At 42.9% G+C, this 24045-nt stretch overlaps 1 protein-coding gene across 5 annotated transcripts in view; it reads left to right on the top strand.

Moving 5' to 3' along the window:
* Positions 1 to 24045, top strand: part of elf1 (E74-like ETS transcription factor 1) — an 81841-nt gene that overhangs the window by 8395 nt on the left and 49401 nt on the right. For 3 of the 5 annotated variants that reach the window (XM_029726108.1, XM_029726099.1, XM_029726091.1), the window contains exon 1: positions 14318 to 14595. The exons of 1 other annotated variant lie outside the window; for it this stretch is intronic. The gene's annotated coding sequence lies outside the window, so the exon portion shown is untranslated. Of the gene's footprint in view, positions 1 to 14316; positions 14596 to 24045 lie in introns of those variants that run through there. One more of the 5 variants, XM_029726062.1, reaches the window with a different exon arrangement.

Here is a 24045-nt window from a genome sequence, read left to right as displayed (position 1 = left end):
TATAAGAATTAGCTATAGCCTATGAATTCTACCTTGCTGATATTCTATGCTTTCTAGGGAAATGCACGCTCTAGAATGCCCTTCAAGCCAATCAGAAACGAGTATTCAACAATTACATGGTATAATGTGTTTTCATGTATTTCTAATACTTTTAAAAAACTTTTTCTGGTTGATGTTTTCTAATACCCCTTTTCCATCTGTTTGACCAGATGGACCTTTGCTTATTCCAAATTTTTAGGATGGAAAATGGTTGAAAAATTAATATATGCCTTAATATAAAAACAAAAAAAATATTACCTTTCATATGACACCCAATTTGACATGCTCCTATGAACTTCACATGTTGAAGCTCATGGGTCCTTCTACATGGAAATAACCTTGACCAATTCCCCAGTCCTGCCTGGTCACAGTCACGTAACATAACACTGACCAAAGCTGCATAATCTTTCTGACCATTCATTGTCTGCCAATTAACTGAAGGTTGAAAGGGTTTGAGTTAGTGAACTAGAATAGATGTTCTCTCCTAAGGATCATTGAAATAAACGATGTTGGCCTCAAACAAACTTTCTGCTGTGTTCATATGAAAATATTCCAACAGCGAGTCACAGACTTTTTATTTTATCACCCATTGTTCGAAGTAAGTCTGCCCTGAGTAACATTGACAAGTTTTCCATTGTAATTTCAAAGTGTTTCATGGTGTTTAGTTGTACCTTTTTGTCCATATCAGTGGGGCTCATTAGAATGCCTCGCTGACCCTTTCTCCCGCTCCACCTCAATCTGCGTGAGGGATGCTATTGGCCCAGTTATCCCTGGCTGAGGACTTTCCTTGGCTCTGCGTCCCAAATGGCACTATTCCTTATGTAGTGCACTACTTTTGACCAGGGCCCATAGGGGACGCACACCTCTAGCTCTGAGTCACTCAGGGAACAGCCATCAGCTGACCTTGGAGCTGCACAAACAGCACTGCCTGTCCTTCACAAGGCTCCACATCTCATGGCCTCAAGGTTTGTCTTATTTAGGGAGTGAACGTTAGGGTTACATGGAGAAAATCGGACCTCTCCCAAATGAAAATGGATGGCCCTCCCTTCAGCAAAATATATTTTAGCTAAACCCTCTCTGTACCCAAAATAATAATTAAAACAAAGTGGATAGTAGAGAGCATGTCTACCGTTTACCCTCACTTCTTGGAGAGACCAGAGCCTTCGATATGCAGTTTTAGAAACTGTTATTCGTCCTGTAAGCATTAGAGGGCAACGCAGGAATTTTGATAGCATACAGGGCTGCGGGCCAGAAGGTTTTTGGTTCACAGGTCACCATGGACAAGAGTAGGGGTGGAAAGATCTCTTTTATAGTAAAAGCATTGAATTAATCTATCATTATATTTGCAGGTCTGAGAACAAATTGCCTTTAATAAACCTTTCATGCAATTCTACTTCACATATTAGTAGAATCTTTTTAATGACCGAAATGAAAGGCTAAGAATGGAAAGAGAGAGAACACTGTGTTCATCTTATCATTTTTCTATAATGCCAAATCAGTGTGTCTTGTTTGCAACGAAACTGTCCCTGTTTGCAAATACTTAATTCTGAGATGTCATTAGGAATCTGAGCATGGTACTTTCAAAAGTTAGGCCTAACTTTCCACCCCAGACAGAGTAGGCCTACTGAAGTTTTAACTGCTGGCTGCTCTTCTTCCGTGGCTTAACCTAACGAGCGAAGGTCACAAGTGTTTCCCTAAAAGCTGTCTGGGTTTAAAAAGCTGTCTGGGTTCTATTGTTCAAAAAGTGAATAGCTTAATCAATTGATAGTGACAGAATTAGATTACTTCCCAAGCAAAGTTCATTTTTTGTCTCCTCGGCTGTAGAGGGTTGTAGCTCAGCCTCTGAATGTCAAAGAAATTAAACAATGGCACTCCCATATGCATCAGAGTTACGTCTTTCCCTGATATTCTAAAGCTTGCTTCTACCATAAAGCATCGCTGACCAAAGCTCTGTTTTTGATCACTTAATACGATCGGATCCGTTTTATTTTCTTCAAAATCTTAAGCTAACAAGGGATAGGCCTGTGCTTTTTGTCATGTTCTTTAATAGAAGGTAGGCCTATGGTATACCCTCTCATTCCTCTCAATTTGAGTCTTGGTTTGAACTTAACAGCCCTTCACTGAAACGGAGGTAGGCTATTTAAGGAGTGCATGGTGGGTGGAGGAATTCTATGGATATAGTAGCCTATAGCTTAATTCTTTCTGTCAAACAGGTAGGCCTACCTCTTATTGTTTCAAAATAAATAAATATGTTCAAACACAAAGCCCTCTTGTTGTTAGTAAAGTGTAATTAAAATGAAGATGTTTGAAATGAATTATGCCAACTCAAAATGTCCTACTTTCAGCACTATGAGCTGGCAATTTCTGATTGATTGTGCCGTGGCTACTACTTCAAGTTTCAGCACCACAATGTGCGTTACTCGAATCTGGCTTATTGTGAGGTCAGTAACTCTGATAAATACATAAAGGGCAAGAAACATTGTAACGGATTCCCCTGGTACTGCTGCTCTTTCCGTGCACCAGCTCCGGAGTTCTACGTCACCCAATTCTAGGCGTCACTGAACTGTCTAATTACGCACACCTGGTCCCCATTTCTCCTGATTAGTAAGTGTAAACTCAGCAAAAAAAGAAATGTCCCTTTTTCAGGACCCCGTCTTTCAAAGATAATTCGTAAAATTCCAAATAACTTCACAGATCTTTATTCTAAAGGGTTTTAACACTGTTTCCCATGCTTGTTCAATGTAATATAAACAATTAATGAACATGCACCTGTGGAACGGTCGTTAAGACACTTACAGCTTACAGACGGTAGGCAGTTAAGGTCACAGTTATGAAAACTTAGGACACTAAAGAGGCTTTTCTACTGACTCTGAAAAACACTAAAAGAAAGATGCCCAGGGTCCCTGCTCATCTGTGTGAATGTGCCTTAGACATGCTGCAAGGAGGCATGAGGACTATAGATGTGGCCAGGGCAATAAATTGCAATGTCCGTAAGACGCCTAAGACAGCGCTACAGGGAGACAGGACGGATAGCTGATTGTCCTCGCAGTGGTAGACCATGTGTAACAACACCTGCACAGGATCGGTACATTCGAACATCACACCTGCGGGACAGGTACAGGATGGCAACCACAACTGCCCGGGTTACACCAGGAACGCACAATCCCTCCATCAGTGCTCAGACTGTCCACAATATGCTGAGAGAGGCTGGACTGAGGGCTTGTAGGCCTGTTGTAAGGCAGGTCCTCACCAGACATCACTGGCAACAACGTTGCCTATGGGCACAAACCCATTGACGCTGGACCAGACAGGACTGGCAAAAAGTGCTCTTCACTGACAAGTCGCGGTTTTGTCTCACCAGGGGTGATGGTCAAATTCGCATTTATCGTCGAAGGAATGAGCGTTACACCAAGGCCTGTACTCTGGAGCGGGATCGATTTGAGGTGTAGGGTCCGTCATGGTCTGGGGCGGTGTGTCACAGCATCATCGGACTGAGCTTGTTGTCATTGCAGGCAATCTCAACGCTGTGCGTTACAGGGAAGACATCCTCCTCCCTCATGTGGTACCCTTCTTGCAGGCTCATCCTGACATGACCCGCCAGCATGACAATGCCACCAGCCGTACTGCTCATTCTGTGCGTGATTTTCTGCAAGACAGGAATGTCAGTGTTCTGCCATGGCCAGCGAAGAGCCCGAATCTCAATCCCATTGATCACGTCTGGGACCCGTTGGATCGGAGGGTGAGGGCTAGGGCCATACCCCCAGAAATGTCTGGGAACTTGCAGATGCCTTGGTGGAAGAGTGGGGTAACATCTCACAGCAAGAACTGGTAAATCTGGTGCAGTCCATGAGGAGGAGATGCACTGGAATACTTAATGCAGCTGGTGGCCACACCAGATACTGACTGTTACTTTACTTTTGACCCCCCCCCCCCCCCCCGTTAGTCACATGTCTGTGGAACTTGTTCAGTTTATGTCTCAGTTGTTGAATCTTATGTTCATACAAATATTTACACATGTTAAGTTTGCTGAAAATAAATGCAGTTGACATGTTTCTTTTTTTGCTGAGTTTATATATGTGCCCTCTGTTCCCCAGTGTCCAGGTTGGTTATTGTTACCATGTCCGTTGGTCTTGTGAGTACCTGTGTTGTTGTTTTGTGCAATTGTTATTACAGGTCACGTCCCGTGTATTGTTATTACGGGTCTCATCCTGTGTATTGTTATTACGGGTCTCATCCTGTGTATTGTTATTACGGGTCACGTCCCGTGTATTGTTATTACGGGTCTCATCCAGTGTATTGTTATTACGGGTCTCATCCTGTGTATTGTTATTACGGGTCTCATCCAGTGTATTGTTATTACGGGTCTCATCCTGTGTATTGTTATTACGGGTCTCGTCCCGTGTATTTATTAGAGGTTTAACCTCGTTCTTTTGTTTGGATTACATCCCTCTGTGTTTTGTATGCATGTTTGTTTTGGGCTTCGTCCCTGTGCCTTTCATGGCATGTTGTGTAATTTGAGTGGAGTATTAAAACCCCCTATTATGTATTCCTGCGCCTGTCTCCAATCCTTATACAACGTGACGGAATAACCAACCCTAAATGGAGACAGCGGGAATGTCCCGTCAGACACGACCACATCTTCAGCAGCTGCAACTGGCCCTGACCGAACCGCATCTCTGTGGTCGTCCTCGAGGCTGGTGTCATCCTGCGTCGGGGGGGGTACTGTCACGGATTCCCCTGGTACTGCTGCTCATTCTGTGCACCAGCTCCGGAGTGCTACAGCACCCGCTTCTAGGCGTCATGAACTTTCTAATTACGCACACCTGGTTCCCATTTCCCCTGATTAGTAATTGTAGATATGTGCCCTCTGTTCCCCAGTGTCCTGGTCGGTTATCCTTATCATGTCCGTTGGTCCTGTGAGTACCTGTGTTTCGGCTTCCGTGCTGCGTGTCCCATGCAATTGTTATTACAAGTCTTGTCCCGTGTATTTATTCGTTTTAAGGTTTAACCTCGCTCTTTTGTTTGGGTTACATCCCTGTGTGTTTTGTATACGTGTTTGTTTTGGGCTTCGTCCCCGTGCCTTTCATGGCATGTTGTGTAATTTGGGTGTATTAAAACCCCCTATTACGGATTAATGCACCTGTCTCCGATCCTTATACAACGTGACAAACATTTTGTTTTTAATAAAATCTATTCTAGTAGTAACAAGCTATCAAAGTTGACCTCCGGTCCTCATCTTCACGTGCTCCTTCTCAAACTGAACAGAACATAGGCTAAAGGCTAGTCCATGCGCAAGATAGTGAATTTTTGGGACTAGGCTTAATCAACAATTATTTTCTGAATAAGCCTATGCAGCACAGCCATTGGTTAGGCAGCACACAAAACAGTTTTGGATCAGTAAGAGCAGAGCAGGCCAGGGCTCAGAGTTGGAGTATCCATTGCCGTGTGTAATGCAGTCCAGTTTTATTTACGCCATCCCAGCAGCTATCTTAGAAATATAACTTTGCGCTGTGCTTCTCCGAGCATGCACTTCGTAGCCCATAGGCTATGGATAATTTGATTGAGACCACACTAAATAGCCCATAGGCACACTTGATATTGCGTGCCCAGTGGAGAATCAGAGATGAGGGGTGGCATCAGGCACACATCGATATATAGCCTAATAAGCAACTAATTCTAAAACACTGAGAGATATTGATGTTTAATTAATCACAAATTGCATGACCCTCCCCTGTACTAGATTAAAAAAATATTAAACCCTGCCCTTGACTGAAACTGAAAAAGCATGACCCTCCCCATTTTCCTCCAAGTAGCCATTCTGTACATTTCTATCCATCCCTTGCGATATTTTCTTATGGTCTTCAATCAGGGCCTTGATTCAGTTCTATACTATTTTCATAGAATTGAGATAAGATGTACTGTACTCCACTGGTCTGGTTACACATCCACCGTAGTTGCTGGAACTGTGCTTGAAAGACAGGGCATTTGATTTCCATAAGGGGGCATGTTTTTGTTTCATGGGACCTCCAATGTGTGCACATTTTTTTAAATGGGTTTTTATAGTAAAAATGTATTACATTTCAATGTGGCATAAACACCAGTCATGATACTTTCATCTGATTCCCAAACAAATCACTCCATAGGTGACGCGCGAGTTACAAGTTTGGGGAAGCTTACAATTTAAAACCATTTATACCGATCTGTGTGCCAGTTATGATTTTCATATGCATATTTTCATTTCAAAACTAACATATTATTTTCTCAATTATTGTCATTCACTTAATAGTAAAAGTCTGAATTAAAATGATAAAAATCTAAAAGGTAAAATTCAACTATGCCATATGGACACATTGATACATCGTTATCCATTGGCGGTTGAAGACTCAGATTGCCTATAGGCCAATGCAGGAGTAGGCCTCTAACTTCCATTGTCAACTAAGTAAAAATGGATAAAGCCGACAAATATCCTGATGAAAATTCAGGTTCTTGTAATCGCATTCATCTCTCTACTCCACCTGTCTCCTTTCTATAGGTCTTGAACTATCGTGCACATGGTATCAAATCAATCAACTGGGTCTGGCCTGAAGTTGCTGCTAGCAAACCTGCAACATTGTATCAACTAGCCTATTTCAGGCCCTACCCTGAGAGTTCCCCATGCCAGTGAGCTTGGGACAGACAGCTGTTTTGGGGAAAAGTTTTCAGGTATTTTACGACGTTTCCACTTGATATATGGGATAATCAGATGATAATTTTGCTCATTCATACCGAGGCTTGGTGATTATTGAGGGGGAGAGTGTTGGAAAGATTTTTAATATACTGTGAGGATTGACGAACTAGTATCATGCGCAATGGATGTTAATAAAACAGACTTCGTTGACTTACTGTGTGAGGTGGGAAAAAAATTACTGAGAAATTCAGCTTATTAGTGGTGGATGCGGATGAGCAGGGACTCTGACAATAAGAAACCAGACATCCCTAAATGGGCACTTTCCTACATTTGTGTGCAGCAGGCCAGGTACGTCTATGTGTACATTATCAGGACAGAGAAACCAGACACATGCTCGTTGCTCACATGGAGCACTCCAAACAAAAAAAGACAATGTAAAAATTGACAAAACTCATATATGATGGCCATGAAATGAACCAAAACGTGTTTGTTGCAAGTGTAGCAGGTTTTGAAGTCTGCAAACAACATTTCCACTCTGAGAATGAGAACGGTAAATGACTAATTAATATATGCATTAACAGAAATTAATGTAACCAAATGATGGAGATTAACAGTACATTTACTACTGTTGACATATGTAATGGGAAATTGATCAAAATAAACAAAGGGCAGTCAATTCACACATTGAAACAATGAATGTGTAAGAATTGGTGCAATACAGCTGAGTCATTCTGGAGAGCTGAGCACATGCATTCTGAAGAGAGACACACCCATATCTTCGCCACACCCCTCTTCTTCTTGAGTCAACATTTTTTATTATACTCAAGACCAGTGGCGTCATTCAGGGCAGAGCCCCACCTGTTTTGAGCCACACATTTTTAGCCCCCCCCCCCAAAAGATATATATATCTGGTAGTATATATATATATATATATATATATATATATATATATATACACTATCGTTCAAAAGGTTGGAGTCACAATTTCCTTGTTTTTGAAAGAAAAGCAAATAAAATTGTCCATTAAAATAACATAAAATACTGATTTGTTTTATAGAATATCTACATAGGCGTACGGAGGCTCATTATCAGCAACCATCACTCCTGTGTTCCAATGGCACGTTGTGTTAGCTAATCCAAGTTTATAATTTTAAAAGGCTAATTGATCATTAGAAAACCCTTTTGCAATTATGTTAGCACATCTGAAAACTTCTGTGCTGATTAAAGAAGCCAAAAAAACTGGCCTTCTTTAGATTAGTTGAGTATCTGGAGCATCAACATTTGTGGGTTCGATTACTGGCTCAAAATGGCTAGAAACAAATATCTTTCTTCTGAAACTCGTCAGTCTATTCTTGTTCTGAGAAATGAAGGCTATTCCATGTGAGAAATTGCCAAGAAACTAAAGATCTCGTACAACGCTGTGTCCTACTCCATTCACCTAACAGCGCAAACTGGCTCTAACCAGAATAGAAAGAGGAGTGTGAGGCCCCGGTGCACAACTGAGCAAGAGGACAAGTACATTAGAGTGTCTAGTTTGAGAAACATACGCCTCACAAGTCCTCAGCTGGTAGTTTCATTAAATAGTTCCCTCAAAACACCAGTCTCAACGTCAACAGTGAAGAGGCGACTCCTGGATGCTGGCCTTCTACGCAGAGTTCCTCTGTCCAGTGTCTGTGTTCTTTTGCCCATCTTAATCTTTTCCTTTTTTTTATTGGCCAGTCTGAGATATGGCTTTTTCTTTGCAACTCTGCCTAGAAGGCCAGCATCCCGAGGCTGAATGAACTGTTTCGCTGCCAGACAAGGCTCCGCTGATAGCCAGGTGTAGCAGTGGTAAGGTGTTGGGACTGCTGTTGGGACTCTGCTGTTGGGACAGCTTTATATAGGCCCTAACAGGTTGTGGGCACTGTTTGTCACCGTTATAGTGCAATTCATGTATTGTTTTGTGTTGTGTTGTGTAGTGGCTTTTCTGGCATGCATCCCACATTTATTTTTTTGCCCCACCAAAATGTACGTATTAAAATCGCCACTGTTCAAGACACATTATCTTCACACATATTTTAGATGCTTTTCACTGACAGCAGCAAACTCAATAATCAGCTGGGCCTATTCCCACGTTCTTCCCAAATTGGAATAGGCCTATGCACTTGTGTTTTGAAACAATCCACAGCTATTTCTTTTAGAAGCCCATGATCCTCTGCAGCTAAGTCATGCTCTCTGGTGAAGTATTTCAATGATTTTATTTAGACAGGAGTAATTATATAATTTGGGCAAAATATCAATTTACTTTAGGGGAAGCCAGTATCTGCCAACCTTCCTTTCCAATTCACAAGTAGCCGAAACCAGAGATCTGTATATAATGACGAGATGCTCATGTCAACTGTAAGCGGGCTGTCATGTTCCTTTCACTAAGGAGTGGCTTCCGTCTGGCCACTCTACCATATAGGCCTGATTGGTGGAGTGCTGCAGAGATGGTTGTCCTTCTGGAAGGTTCTCCCATCTCCACAGAGGAACTCTGGAGCTCTGTCAGAATGACCATCGGGTTGTTTGCCACCTCCCTGACCAAGGCCCTTCTCCCCCGATTGCTCAGTTTGGCTGGGCGGCCAGCTCTAGGAAGAGTTTTGGTGGTTCCACACTTCTTCCATTTAAGAATGATGAAGGCCTTGGGAACCTTCAATGCTGCAGAAATGTTTTGGTACCCTTCCCCAGATCTGTGCCTCAACACAATCCTGTCTCGGAGCTCTACGGACAATTCTTCGACCTCGTGACTTGGTTTTTGCTCTGCAGAACCTTATATAGACAGGTGTGTGCCTTTCCAAATCATGTCCAATCAATTCAATTTACCACAGGTGGACTCCAATCAAGTTGTAGAAACATCTCAAGGATGATCAATGGAAACAGGATGGACCTGAGCTCAATTTCAAGCCTCATAGCAACAGGTCTGATACTTATGTAAATAAGGTATTTATTTTTTAAATTGTAAATATATTTGCAAAAATGTCTAAAAACCTATTTTTTCTTTGTCATTATGGGGCATTGTGTGTAGATTGATGAGGGAAGAAAACAATGTAATACATTTTTGAATAAATCTGTAACGTTACAAAATGTGAAAAATGTCAAGGGGTCTGAATACTTTCCGAATGCACTGTATATGACTCTTAGCTGTCTTTATTTTTAGGCTATAAAGTAAAGGTGTGTCTCTTCACTTAGTCAGCGAGGTCACATGGTTGAGTTCTGCAAATATCAAGGTTGCAGCTCTCTCTCTAACCCTCCACAAGGATAGGGTACGAGAGAGCCTTTTTATGTCTTCCCTTGATGGCTGTTTTGGCTTACTTTTACCCCAAAATGGTTTGTTTGGACTTTGAAACTTTTTATTTCATTTGTAGCTTTTCTGTTTGTTGCTTTTCCCCTATGCCCTTTCTGTATCCATCTATTTCAAGTCCTTTAGTAAATGATTGTGCTCGTTTAGTCACTTAAATATAAAATATGGCACACATCTCTTTCACACGCTAATAAGAAAACAAACACTAACAGGCTTGATATTGTGGCCCCATATTAACCTTTGATACTTTTCTCCCCTCCAAGGCGAAAGTACAGCTAGATCCTAGATTTGGTCCATGTAATAATGGCCTACAGCTGAACTTTGAGGAAAATTACCACCAGAGACAGTGACAGCGACCCATAAGTCCTCTAAGTTGTAGAGATGGAATGTCATAGTTTCTGAGGCCTATATCCGCCGAGCTGTCATCTTATTCCCTCTGCAGATAAAAGGGACTGCAGTGGGGGATGATGTGGTCTTTAGCATGGGCACTGGCAGAAAGTGGAACAAAATGTGCTCCTTAGTATTCCTTACTGAAACAGCTGTGGAGGATAATGGAGTGCTGCTATCTGTGTCAACCAGGAGTGTCTATTGAACCTGCCCTCTCATCTGTTTGCTTTTTTCTCCTTTTGACAGACATTTTTGTCAGCAAAATCAATGATCCTGCCACCCATTACTAGTGTGTTGATTTGTTTTTTGCAAATGACTGCAATTAACAGCCGATTAAAAGGCGAGGCAATTTTCTGCTCTCTGAACTGGGGTCTTTGTTGGGGGGCTGTTAAAAGGAAACGGAGAGCTGGGACTCCCAGAAGTACTTCAGATACCAATCAAAGCTGTAGTATCAAGCCCCAGGAAAAGCGATGTTGCCATCAAAAAGCCTTATTGAAAATGTTCTTGTGGACCCGTGGGAGAAAAAAAATCTTAATTACACTGGCCATGTGGTCTAAATATACTGCCATTCTGCCTCTCCTCACCAGAAAGAGCCACACAACCAGGCTCTGAGAAAAAAACATGCACCACCACACACTATTTACGAGTAAATAATCAGCACATCCACACTATTTACTGGTCAATAATCAGCACATCCACACTATTTACTGGTCAATAATCAGCACATCCACACTATTTACTGGTCAATAATCAGCACATCCACACTATTTGCTGGTCAATAATCAGCACATTCACACTATTTACTGGTCAATAATCAGCACATCCACACTATTTACTGGTCAATAATCAGCACATCCACACTATTTACTGGTCAATAATCAGCACATCCACACTATTTACTGGTCAATAATCAGCACATCCACACTATTTACTGGTCAATAATCAGCACATCCACATTATTTACAGGTCAATAATCAGCACATCCACACTATTTACTGGTCAATAATCAGCACATCCACACTATTTACTGGTCAATAATCAGCACATTCACACTATTTACGAGTAAATAATCAGCACATCCACACTATTTACTGGTCAATAATCAGCACATTCACACTATTTACGAGTAAATAATCAGCACATCCACACTATTTACTGGTCAATAATCAGCACATCCACACTATTTACTGGTCAATAATCAGCACATCCACACTATTTACTGGTCAATAATCAGCACATCCACACTATTTACTGGTCAATAATCAGCACATCCACACTATTTACTGGTCAATAATCAGCACATCCACACTATTTACTGGTCAATAATCAGCACATCCACACTATTTACTGGTCAATAATCAGCACATCCACACTATTTACTGGTCAATAATCAGCACATCCACACTATTTACTGGTCAATAATCAGCACATTCACACTATTTACGAGTAAATAATCAGCACATCCACACTATTTACTGGTCAATAATCAGCACATCCACACTATTTACTGGTCAATAATCAGCACATCCACACTATTTACTGGTCAATAATCAGCACATCCACACTATTTACTGGTCAATAATCAGCACATCCACACTATTTACTGGTCAATAATCAGCACATCCACATTATTTACGAGTAAATAATCAGCACATTCACACTATTTACTGGTCAATAATCAGCACATCCACACTATTTACTGGTCAATAATCAGCACATCCACACTATTTACTGGTCAATAATCAGCACATTCACACTATTTACGAGTAAATAATCAGCACATCCACACTATTTACTGGTCAATAATCAGCACATCCACACTATTTACTGGTCAATAATCAGCACATCCACATTATTTACAGGTCAATAATTAGCACATCCACACTATTTACAGGTCAATAATCAGCACATCCACATTATTTACAGGTCAATAATTAGCACATCCACACTATTTACAGGTCAATAATCAGCACATCCACATTATTTACAGGTCAATAATTAGCACATCCACACTATTTACTGGTCAATAATCAGCACATCCACACTATGAATGAATTACCTGTGTGTGTGTGTGTGTTAGTGTGCGTGCGTGCGTGTGGTCTTGTGTGTGACTTGGTGTGTATAAATCTGTTACCATCTAACAACCCTGGGTCTTTTAAGACTGGAGTCAGATGGTATAGAGGACTAGAGGGCTGCTTGGACTTCTCCTGAATGCATCTGATCTTGGGCTGTGTAGTGGACACGCAGTATTTCCAGGGGCGGTGATAAATGGGGGTTGTTTGGTTTATTTGCTCTGTTCGAAGCAATTTCTCTCTTCTGTGCCGAAGTGGTCCTAACCTGGGCCAGCCTGAGTAAAAACTGCCATTCCAGATTGGTCTCAGATTGGGGTTAGTGAAAAGGTGACCACATCAAATGCAACTCCTTTTACTGAAGATGTAGCTGAGATGTCACACACACACACACACACATACTATACACACCACTGGAGGCTGGTGGGAGGAGCTTTAGGACGATAGGCTCATTGTAAGGGCTGGAATGGATAACAGATAAACAGATAAAACATATGGAAACCACATTTGACTCCATTCCATTTATTCCATTCCAGCCATTACAATGAGCCTGTCCTCCTATAGCTTCTCCCACCAGCCTTCACTGACACACACACACACACACACACACACACACACACACACACACACACACACACACACACACACACACACACACACACACACAGCTACGCCACAGAACTACTCAGCTTCCTGTTTGTTAGTCGAATTGTGACTGATAAAGATGCTATCTAAAGACACGTGACGTAACAGCCCTGAACACAGGATGAGGTGGGGGATGGTGGTGCCCCAGTGGCAGATTTACATTAATTGGCTCTTCAGGCCTTTTCAGCTGAATGAGCAGGTGTGTGTTTGTGTCTTTGTCTCTGTCTGTGTGTGAACGCGAATATGCGCATTACCAGGCAAACAGGAGAAGCTAACATGGAGAATCCTGCTCTTGGAATAGTAATACATCCAGTGTTGGCTGTGACAGCTGTACACCTGTTAGCTCGTGTTTGATTGAGTTGGTTGCTTACGGGGGAGCATGTGATGAGAGCTGCAGACAGTGTGATGAGAGCTGCAGACACTCATATACATCAGCAGTATATCATCCAGGTGGGGTTTAGGGGGGAGGAGGGGGGTCTATAGAACCACCTGTGCTGAGGCATTAGCTAAGACCAGTAGCCTGCCTTTGATGTCAAAGTGCGGTCAGTTGAGACTGCTTTGGTCTTTATAGCCCACTATTCTTGTGCCTCCCACTAAAGTCACATATAAAGCTGGTTTTATGGGGCCTCTGTTGGCTCAAGAGCCACTCCTCTGGATTTACCTCTGACTGTCTCATTTGCTTTACCTTAATGACCTCACACCTCACAACCCTCTAATGAAAGCTTAATGATGAAAATGTGCCTGTATTCTTCTCTGACACATTTTTACAATCCAGTGTTTCTCAAGTCTTCCATTTACTGATTTTAACCACCAAGACGAGACTGCTCTATAGTACTCGGTCAAAGTCCAAGTGTCCTCAACCAATTGTAAACTGAACTATGCATTTACAGCCCCCAACTCCCTCCCCAGCACTCCTCCGCAGAAGAAACCAGTCTGTTGTCTTTCACATTGCTCAAGTTGTGGCCTGCTGGTTGGTCCGTCCCGCTCTCCCCTCCCCCACATCCAACCCACAGCCAATCCCCAACACCTGCCGCGACTCACCTGAAAGGATTTGCATACAGGGCCCACCCTGGTTCGTGATTGGCCAGGTGCAGCCACACTGCCTGAGGACTCCCCCACCAATGGCTGTCCTGCTGTGTGACTCACAGGGAGAGCCAGGGCATGTTGCTTCACTACACTTCTCCTTTTTTTCTACATTTTCAATAGCAGCCATTGCCTCGCTTTCTCTTCTTCTCCTTTTCAGTTTAGTGTTATCGCTGTGAGTGGGAGAGGTAGAGGGCAGGTCAGTGTTCCACACCTCCTGTACCGCGCTGGGTCCCACTGCTCTCTGGAGGCACACCCTTACTTGGATTATTTTTCTTTCATTGCAGTTGTCTCGGTTTTCCCCCCCGTGTTTTTTAAGTCATTCAGATCTGTCACTTGTTCTACTGTTAACATGGAGTTCGACACATAAGCCCTGTGTCTTTGAGGTTAGTGACTGCAGTATTTCTGTGAATTTGTCTCTATTTTGCTTCTTTATGGGTGAATAGTTGCTTCAAACCAAATAGAGTTGTTTATATGGGTCATGTATTTAACATTGTGTGTTCCTCATTTGTTTTTCTATATTTGCGAATGTGTCATGAGAAAAGCAGAAGTACGACTTGCACAAATATAAATCGAGAAACAAAAGAGTTCATGTTGATACAATTAAAGACATTCTCCAGTACTTTTGTATACTTTATAGCCAGTAGTTCTGAAAGTATCTCCCATGAGCCAAAAGTGCCTCACGAAAATGGTGTACTACGTGATATGTGCACCACGTCATCTCTCTCTCTATCTGGCGAGGGTCTGAAGCTCATTGGCTGAAATTAATTGCTAGTTAGTTTGTCATTGTCACATGTCATCATTGTTGTTTTGCTTAAGAGTCATTGCCATATATGGCGTGCATTAGCAAGAGAGGGAACTGTAACCATGCCCCCTGACCCCGAGTCCAAGCCCCGTTACCAAGCCCCCTGACCCCAAGACCAAGCCCCCTGATCCCGAGACCAACCCCACTGACCCCGAGACCAAGCCCCCTGATCTAGCCCCCCCGAGACCAAGCCCCCTGACCAACCCCCCTGACCCCGAGACCAAGCCCCCTGACCAAGCCCACGTGAGCGTTTACAGTTGGTCATGGTGTAGAAATACTTGTAATTCTCTTTCATGGCAACTCAGTAGACCATAGGCCATAAATCTGAAAAGGTTATATTATCTTTTTGCTAACTCTGCTTTGGCCCGACGCTAGCCTACCTCTAAAATAATAAGTCATTAATTAAATAGTATCTAGATTCTAGAATGTGCTTCTCCCCACACCCTGTTGCATGGTCAGGTAAGGCTCTGTTTGATTTCAGGCTTGCTTATCAGGACCTGATCAGGCCACCGGAGCCCTGCATGAATGTTGATCTTCCTGTAAGGCAGAGGAGGATCAGCAGGTATTCGTTGCGACTCATAGTGGATGACAAACAAATTCGTGTTGTGCTACCATTGTCTCCTAAGCAGTTCACATCTCAACATGCTATTCTCACGTTAATGGTTTTTGTAGAGTTTTGGCGTGCCTAGTTGTGGTAGGTTTCTGTTGCTAAAAGTTGCAGCAGAGATAAAATCATGGTTCCTGTTTCACCAGAAACATGCTCTGCACTGACAAACTTTATTGAGGTTGGCAGTTAAAAATGTCTCTGAAAACACTCAAAACAAATTGACCCCATAGTTTTTGTTGTATAGATCCTTTTGACCTCGAAAGACCCAAAATAAAGCAGTTTCACTCAATGTTGGCTCAATGATCTCCTCACATATCATTGGAGAAGCTTACACTCTGTCTTGTAAACCTAGTGATACTGTATCAAATCAGCCCTCTGTGGTTGTTAGTTATGAGGTCACTGTTTAGGTCAGCAGGGCCTACACCTGGAAAATGTTGCATTCAACCAGTGCTTTACACACTTTTAATATCATGAGTCAATAACCCAGTTTAAATACTGGTGAATTGTTCAGTTGTACCCCATAGCGATTCCCAGTTTGCACATCTGAGCTAACTTTGTAATCATGCTTCATGCCCACCCTGGCCTCTTGATTTGGCTTGTAAATGAGGCACAGTACCTGAGGTTTGGCCATGAAGTGAGAGAAACACAACACTCCCATTGTTGACCTATTGAGTGGCTGTAGAGAGGGGCCTAGTTTCTGTCACAAGGGAGGGAGCGGCAGAGAGGTGAAGAGAGGGAGGAACGGAGGGAGGGCAGCAGTAGTATCAGGTTGGCTCCTCACACAATATAGAGTCAACAAGTCTTAGCCTGTAATTAGATCATTTGGCCTGGCCGAGGAGGAGGAGTAGGGGTGGATTTAATCAGCCCAGGCTTGACATGCCCTCATATGGAACAGTACAGGGTTCGGTCTGTTCTGGCTCACATTTTCTCCCTTCACAATCCAGCCTGTAGTTGACATTGAATGACAGAGGACGGCAGTTTGTTCTAGCTGTTTCGCGGTTGATGGGTAAATAAGCAGATTCTGTGGCCTGCTGGCTTGTCAGTCGTGTTGCTATGACACATTAACAAAAAAAATGTTCTCATATAGATGGTGCTTTCAAGACAACTGGGAACTCGGGGGGGGGGGGGAAATAAGGTAAAATCATGACGTCAGTAATCTTCAGTCAGAGCTCTAGAAAGATGCCCGAGTTCCCGACTTGGAATTCCGAGTTGGATGACCGTTCCAAATTATTTTTCCCAGTCGGTGCTCGTTTTTTTCCAGAGTTCCCAGGTGTCTTGAACCAACTGAAGTCGGAAGTCAGAGATTTCCCGAGTTTCCAGTTTTTATTTTACACGGCATGTGTCTCAGGTGATCTCTGGTAACGGGTGACATGATCTCAGGTAACGGCAGTGACAGGAACCTGTTTGGGTGGGTAATTCTAGGTTAGGTTTTGGTCCCCTTCTTTCTTTTGTTATTAGGGGCTTTCACACACATCTGAGGCCTGAGTGATGGGAAAATTGGCTGTAACAAGTCACAAAGTGCTCGAGGTGATCTGAATTCTACACCTCTGGTTTGAAACTCTGCCCCTCCTTTATTGTGGGGAATGCTGCAGGCTCAAGCTAGCCAGAGACCAATGGAGACATACATGGACCCATTCAGTATCAATAGCCTTCATGTTGATGGAAAAAGTGGTATACAGTAACTATGTGTTTGACTGTTCATTGTCACAATTGTGTGTAGAGAAGGACCAAGGCGCAGCGTGCTCCGAGTTCCACATTTTATTTTTGTGAAACTTTACAACCACCAAAAAAAAAAAGAAACAACCAACAAACCGTGACGACAGAGGTGCTACATGCACTGACTCAAAATAAGATCCCACAAACAACAGGTGGGAAAAGGCTGCCTAAATATGATCCCCAATCAGAGACAACAAGATACAGCTGCCTCTGATTGGGAACCATATCAGGCCAACATAGAAATACAAAACTAGAGTACCCACCCTAGTCACCCTGACCTAACCAAAATAGAGAATAAAAAGAATCTCTAAGGTCAGGGCGTGACAGTTCATTCTAAAAGTGCAGGGATCCCAAGTGGCGCAGCGGTCTAAGGCACTGCATCTCAGTGCAAGAGGTTCAGGTACAGTCCCTGGTTCAAATCCAGGCTGTATCACATCTAGCCATGATTGGGAGTCCCATAGGGTGGCGCACAATTGGCCCAGCATCGTCCGGGTTTGGCTGGGGTAGGCCGTCATTGTAAATAAGAATTTGTTCTTAACTGACTTGCCTAGTTAAATAAAGGTAACATAAAATAAAAAATAAAAAATGGTGGACGTTGGTCACATTTGAAAGATCTAATGCGCTGTGTTGCCTGGCTGAGGGTCCTTTGTGTTGATCCAGAGGTGGATTTGCATCGCATTTCCATACTTGTCTCTCCATTTCCATTGAGTAAAGCGCAGCTCTCCCAATGTTGCAACTGTCTGATACGCACACAAACAAGTTGAGACTCGCAAGCCATTGTTCTGAGGTACAGGGGGAACCAGAAATGCAAGCTGGGTGTCTCAATACTGGAAGCAGAAACATAGGGCAAGATTTCTGCTCACACCAGAATCGGAAAACCTGAAAAAGGAGATGATGATGCTGATTTGATCTTGTTAGGTCACGGCTCTATGTGAGCTATCTCTAAAGAGTCAAAATGGAGCTATGCCAAGAGTGTGCAAAGAAACTCAAATACAAAATACATTTTGTTTTGTTTAACACTCTTATGGTTACTACATTATTCCATATGTGTTATTTCATAGTTTTGATGTATTCATTATTATTCTACAATGTAGAAAATAGTAAAAATAAAGAAAAACCATGGAATGAGTAGGTGTGTCCAACCTTTTGACTGGTACTGTATGTCACTGATCAGTTCCATCTGGTTAACATTTAGCTCCACATTACTAATTATTTTAACTTGCACAGGCCATTCAGTATTTGGATTCAAGTCACTGTTAAAGACATGCACTGGTACTTTGGTGACTGAGAAAGTATTTTTTGAACTTTCAACTTGGGCTGGATGTGTCAATGTGTAGATTATGCATGTATGAACTATGAGCAGAATGACTGTCTTACTTCAATTAGCCAATTTTCCTGAAGATGTGCCATGCCATTTTCCCTACCTTTCCCCCCACGCGGGCCAGCCCCCTAGCAATTCGAGTTCTAGCCAATGAGCTTCAGCCCCTCGCATTTGAGTGACCGTTAGCAAGGGGCCTGCCCAGCGTTATCCAATGAGGTTGCAGAGCGGGCATAGCGGCTCAGTGGACACAGCAAAAAGAGAGAAAGCAATGACGTGGTGTACCTATATGTACATATGCGATGTAGTAAGCGATTTTCGGGGACCACTTTTGGCTTGTGAGTGCTACTTTCAGAAATACTGGCTAAAAAGTATACAAATGTACCGGAGAATCTTTTTAATATCTGCATGATTATCATCCTTAGTTCAAGTGACTTACAAAGAATCATGAGAGTTTTGGGGAAAGCAAGCTCTCAGGCTGGTTTGGTTTGTGAACTAGGGAGACCAAGACCACGTGACCACACATCTTACTCATGTTTGGGGAACACGCTCCCGTCTACCTCCCTAAGTCTCTTTGTCCTGAGCCTCACTGGATCATTAGCCAGCTCTATTACCCCCCCCCCCATCCCTCCCTCCTTCCTTCCCACACTAGCCCTGTGGAGTGGGCAGCAGTGCCCGACTCTCACCACCATGCCCCCAGGCAGCTTGTTGTGGTAATAAAATAAGTCATTTTCCAGGGAAGAGAGTCGTTTGCGGTGAAAATCAGATCAAACCTTCCTATTCATAACGCTCCCGGTTATTCAACATCAGGGCTGTGAGCTGAGGGGCGGAATCTTTCCAACTCTGGGAGTAGGGTTGGTAGTGTCAAATCCAAATATATTAAATGGTATTTGTCACATGCTTCGTAAACAACAGGTGTAGACTAACAGTGAAATGCAGAGGTAAAGATAAAACAAATAATTTGGAAATAGTAACACAAGGAATAAATACACAGTGAATAACGAATAACAATAACGAGTAAAAAATAACATGGCTATATACAGGGAGTACCAGTACCGAGTCAATGTGCAGGGGTACGAGGTAATAACATGGCTATATACAGGGAGTACCAGTACCGAGTCGATGTGCAGGGGTACGAGGTAATAACATGGCTATATACAGGGAGTACCAGTACCGAGTCAATGTGCAGGGGACGAGGTAATAACATGGCTATATACAGGGAGTACCAGTACCGAGTCGATGTGCAGGGGACGAGATAATAACATGGCTATATACAGGGAGTACCAGTACCGAGTCGATGTGCAGGGGACGAGGTAATAACATGGCTATATACAGGGAGTACCAGTACCAAGTCGATGTGCAGGGGACGAGGTAATAACATGGCTATATACAGGGAGTACCAGTACCGAGTCGATGTGCAGGGAACGAGGTAATAACATGGCTATATACAGGGAGTACCAGTACCGAGTCGATGTGCAGGGGACGAGGTAATAACATGGCTATATACAGGGAGTACCAGTACCGAGTCGATGTGCAGGGGACGAGGTAATAACATGGCTATATACAGGGAGTACCAGTACCGAGTCAATGTGCAGGGGTACGAGGTAATAACATGGCTATATACAGGGAGTACCAGTACCGAGTCGATGTGCAGGGGACGAGGTAATAACATGGCTATATACAGGGAGTACCAGTACCGAGTCGATGTGCAGGGGACGAGGTAATAACATGGCTATATACAGGGAGTACCAGTACCGAGTCGATGTGCAGGGGACGAGGTAATAACATGGCTATATACAGGGAGTACCAGTACCGAGTCGATGTGCAGGGAACGAGGTAATAACATGGCTATATACAGGGAGTACCAGGTAATAACATGGCTATATACAGGGAGTACCAGGTAATAACATGGCTATATACAGGGAGTACCAGGTAATAACATGGCTATATACAGGGAGTACCAGTACCGAGTCGATATGCAGGGGACGAGGTAATAACATGGCTATATACAGGGAGTACCAGTACCGAGTCGATGTGCAGGGGACGAGGTAATAACATGGCTATATACAGGGAGTACCAGTACCGAGTCGATGTGCAGGGGACGAGGTAATAACATGGCTATATACAGGGAGTACCAGTACCGAGTCGATGTGCAGGGGACGAGGTAATAACTTGGCTATATACAGGGAGTACCAGTACTGAGTCTATGTGCAGGGGACGAGGTAATTGAGGTAGCTATGTACATATACAGCAACAGGGTGCCTTGGGTAATAGGAGTCATAGCAAGGCTAGTTACTGAATTTCAATGGGATCCATCGTCTTGAAAAATAGTTAGTCAATATTAGGATTCTTTCTTAGAAAGACATCTGGTGAAGTGAGTCAGCAGGATACTGCAGGAGTATGTTGCTTGTCTTTACAGATCAACCTTAACCCACTTCCCATTAAAACCTCAATGATTCAGTAGCGCCTCTTGCTATCTGTCTTGCTATGATATCTATCATGGAAACATCACATGTACGTGGGCGGCAAGAGACTAATTGTTTTTCTGAAATGTATAGGTTCAGTAATTGATGGCTTACTCATACAGACAACATGGCTGTTCTTGTTTAGTGAAGAGATGGTAGGTGGAATATTGACATTTCCACCAATTGACATCTCCAAAGAGCACAGTATAGTGCTGTGGCCTCTGCACATGCATATACAGCATCATGTTTCCAGCTGCATTGGTCCGGTCCCACCGTTCATGAGGTAACATGCCTCAAAAATACATGATAGTGCTTTAACTGCAGGACACATCAAGCCCAATACTACCACCTTCAAATGTCTGACCATCAACCAGTCATTTTAATCCAACTTCTTCTTCTCCCTATGTAGTATCGCTATCATTTAATATCAACCGCCACATACTTCCACCTTCAATAGCATCAGCCATTCTAACTTAGGCACCGGGAGAACATTTTCATGTGGTTTTCGGAGGTTTGGCTCCCAGACGCCGCAGCTGCACTGGTGTCTGTGGCTGGTCTGGAGTGGAGTGGGCCTCTGCATTCAGTGGTGTGGAAAACTGAGCCCTGCCTTTTTAAGCCTTCCATGACTCCAGGAACACAGACTTCTCCTGTGTCTGCTATGCTCTGAGTCCTCAGTCAGACACATGCAAGGGCCCACAGTTAAGAGACTAGCTCAAAGCCTTGTCTGTCATCCGAAAAACTGCCCATGCCTTCCATAACTGCCCATGCCGTTGATAAGCAACTGCTTGCTAAGGTTACAGTTAGGGTAAGGTTTAGAATAAGAGTTAGAGCTAGGGTTAGGATTAATAGATAGTTTGTTGATATGTTACTGATTGTCCATCTGTAGATGCTCTTCAGACTATCCAAATAAAGTGTTAAAGGGGGGGATCGATACAGTTACATATCGCAATATTTGTATTTATTTATTTATTTTGCTAGGTAGTGTTAGCTAGCACTAGTCGACTGTACCTGCAGCAGAACTCTGGTATTTGTCGCCCTATAGCTTGTTCTCCATCTTCTTTTTAAATAGTGAGCCAACATGTTTTCAGCACTTTTATTTCACACCAAAGAGACACCCTCAGAACTTCTATCAAGTTCAAAGCCTAGTTCAAAAATAATTTGACAGTTGTGAATAGCATGAGAACAGTGTGAAGTAACAGACACATGGTGGCTGTTGGACTGATGTGAGAAACCATGGTACCACCATGAAATGAAACTATTTCCTGCATGCAGATTGGTCTGTAATGGGCAGGTTGATAACTAACAAAACGTGGGTCCTAAAGGTTGCAGCCAAGGATGGCACAGATATTTTGTACAAAGATAGTTCTATAGAATGTAACAGTGGAAAATATGTTGGTAAGTATGTACTCACAATGCAGTTAATTCATTTAGGAACTCCCACTGTACCCAACATTGACAAAGAAAACATGGCTAAAAATAATATGATGACCTAAGAAGCCTGCTCATATTTCTGTCTGAGAAGAGAAGCTGGAACTGCTCCTAAAATGATCCGCGCTGCCCTGGCCATATCAAAGTTCAATGTTAATGCAGTCAGAAAATTGCATCAGAGGCTGGCTGGGAATGGCTTCCAGGGGATGAGTGTGAGTTTCCAGGCATTAAGCTCTTCCAAAGCAGCCGCACTAATACAGTAATGCAGCAGAGACCAGTCTGAATCGATACAGACTGATGTGAGAGGAGAGGGAGGATGACAGGGAATTAATGTTGTCTGTGGTTTGGAGCATGATGTACTACAGTACCCATAATGCCTGTCACCTCACCAATACGTGGTTTAACTGGTTAACGACAGGTTAGTACATGCACGCATATTGTTATTCCTTAAATAACGTGCATTGGGATTGCCATGTGTGTTTTCAATAGTATGCATGTTTTATTGAGTTTATTTAAGCATTCTAGACCATTTGGATGACAAATTGGGTTAGATTCACTTAGGCTGCGTTTGCACAGGCCGGCCATTTCTGATCTTTTGCCCAATTATTGGCAAAGGAGCTGATCTGATTGGTCAAAAGACCAATTAGTGGAAAAAGAGCTCAGAATTGGGCTGCCTGTGTAAACTCAGCCTTAAGACGCTCGGTGAAAGTGAAATCCGTCAAGTTTTTGAGTGTCACTTCAAAACCAATGTGATAATTTTTTTTCCCTTGGCAAATTGGCAATCAACTTCCACATGGGTCGAAACTTAGAGTAGCTTTGTCCCGTTTGACCTTGATCACTACCTGCTCTCTCAGGTCCTGCTCCTTAGTTACAGTGCCTTCGGAAAGTATTCAGACCCCTTGACCTTTTATACATTTTGTTACGTTACAGCCTTTTTCTAAAATGGATTAAATAAATAAAAAACTCAAATCTACACACAATACCCCATAATGACAAAGTGAAAATATTTATATTTTTTTATTTAGCAAATGTATAAAAAAAAGAAAATAAATACCTTATTTACATAAGTATTCAGACTCTTTGCTATGAGACTCGAAATTGAGCTCAGGGTGCATCCTGTTTCCATTGATCATCCTTGAGATGTTTCTACAACTTGATTGGAGTCCACCTGTGGTAAATTCCATTGATTGGACATGATTTGGAAAGGCACACACCTGTCTATATAAGGTCCCACAGTTGACAGTGCATGTCAGAGCAAAAACCAAGCCATGAGGTCGAGGGAATTGTCCCTAGAGCTCCGAGACAGGATTGTGTCGCGGCACAGTTCTGGGGAAGGGTACTAAAAGATTTCTGCAGCATTGAAGGTCCCTAAGAACACAGTGGCCTTCATCATTCTTAAATGGAAGAAGTTTGGAACCACCAAGATTCTTCCTAGAGCTGGCCGCCCAGCCAAACTGAGAAATCGGGGGAGAAGGGCCTTGGTCAGGGAGGTGACCA

The sequence above is a fragment of the Salmo trutta genome, chromosome 3 (assembly GCF_901001165.1).
Source record: "Salmo trutta chromosome 3, fSalTru1.1, whole genome shotgun sequence".
Classification (NCBI taxonomy): domain Eukaryota; kingdom Metazoa; phylum Chordata; class Actinopteri; order Salmoniformes; family Salmonidae; genus Salmo; species Salmo trutta.
The sequence above is the reverse complement of the archived record's forward strand: the minus strand, read 5'-3'. Positions and strand labels throughout refer to the sequence as shown.